The 1,816-nt window shown below is 31.0% G+C and overlaps 1 pseudogene across 1 annotated transcript; it reads right to left on the bottom strand.

The window, feature by feature from the left end:
* Nucleotides 1-1,412: 1,412 nt before the first annotated feature.
* On the bottom strand, nt 1,413-1,501 carry BDCG_16418 (annotated as a pseudogene). Its single transcript has one exon. The product of its transcript is annotated as a tRNA-OTHER (tRNA).
* Between the last annotated feature and the right edge of the window lie 315 nt (nt 1,502-1,816).

The following is a 1,816-nucleotide window of genomic DNA, read 5'->3' as shown; positions in this document are numbered from 1 at the left end:
AAGAATTCAAGAACTTTCTACTGAATTAAATTAAAGATCACTGCAATCACAGCTTCACAGCAGTACAGTAGTTCAACTTATTATATTAATAAGATAATAAGAATTCTTTTAATTTCAATATAAGATTTGAAGAATATTGAAAGAAATTGATCAATGATTTAAATCAATTAAAAACACAACTTTATCTTATAAAGCTGACTCATAAGATATGAATAATGATATTATAATATCAGACTTCATCAATTAATCACACTGAGCTTGTCAATCTAACTTTTCAGATCTATTTAAATAATTAATTCTCTGAGAAAAAGACTAATAAGATCTCTTCTAAGTAACTAATAATAGAATCTAAACAGCACTATAATAGCTTCAGTATGAAGAAAGTAAAGAAGAATTTTAAGTATTCTAATTCTTCACTTACTATGAAGAAATATTAAAAAAGATTTAATAAAGATCTCTGTTTCAACTGCAGAGCTGATAAATACTATATCAGTGATTATAAGAAGCTGAAGAACAAAAGAAACTGAGAAGATATCTTCTCAAAATTAACTTCTCTTCTGATAAATGTATCTGTAAAAGATAATGAAGAGAAAGAAATAAAGAATTGATAATTCTCACATCTCTGAGTTCATATTACAATCACAATATATACTCTGAATAGAGAGATATTAGTGAGATGTCTACTCAACTCTGAGATAGATACTAACTTCATATTCTATTCCTTTTCTTTAATAAAGAGTTGAAAGAAGATAGATCTGTCAGATCATGTAAAATTTACTGATGAAATGAAATGTTATCATTTTAACATAATTCAAGTGAAGTGTGTGATCACAGACTCAGAAGATATCTTCAAGAAGAGCAGTCTACTTCTTCATACAGTTAATATCATAGATGAGAATGTCATTCTAGATCTTTTATAATTGAGAGAAAACAATTCTCTTATTGACTGAGTCACTTAGATGTGATGATACTGTCTTACTAATGAAGAGACAGTGATAGAGAAATCTGAAGAGTTTCATTGAAAGAATCTTAAGAAAAAGATTGAGTCAATATACTGCATAGTAGGTGATTGAGACTTGAGAATAGATGAGAAAGTAATCACTCTCACTGCAAGATTAGCAGCAGTATCTTATTATTATTATTATTATTATTTTATTATACTCATATGCAAGCGGAGCTTATGATGAGTCCTTGCGTAATGTTAAATACAGGCCAAGTGTAGGTTATACAGGAGGAAATACAGGTGTTGAGACCACGCCAAGATAACAAGAACATAGGAAATACAAAGGAGTGACAATTAGATACATGCGATAATAACTTCCCAGCCCAGGAACATAGAGCGATTTATTGAAGCGATTTGTACACCTCTGTATTTATTAGGAACCTGAGGTGCTTGGGTTCCGGATTTAATGTATCCCCTGCGGGTTTCGAACCCACACGCCTTGGTTTCCCACGCCAAGGCACTACCGGGTGGCCGCATTAACCATTCGGCCACCGGGGCAGCAGCAGTATCTGTTATTAAAGACAGATGTACATGATATCTCTTTACAGATTTTAAGAATATCTTTTCAGAAAGAAAAGCAGTGAAGTTTCCTGATATCAAGATATGATATAAGATTCATCTTGAAAACAGTGTAATAGCACTGTATAAGCTTCTTTATAACTTATCTGTAAAGGAATTGAATATTCTGTGCAAATATCTTGAAAAAGTGGAATTAAAGAACTGAATATATTTATCAAAGAGTCTGACAGAGACATCTATACTCTTTATACTCAAGAAGAATGATAGACTATACTTATATATAAACTACAGAGG

This window comes from Blastomyces dermatitidis (assembly GCF_000003525.1).
Source record: "Blastomyces dermatitidis ER-3 genomic scaffold supercont1.2, whole genome shotgun sequence".
Lineage (NCBI taxonomy): Eukaryota > Fungi > Ascomycota > Eurotiomycetes > Onygenales > Ajellomycetaceae > Blastomyces > Blastomyces dermatitidis.
Note: the sequence above shows the minus strand (reverse complement) of the source record. Positions and strands in the feature narration are given on the sequence as shown.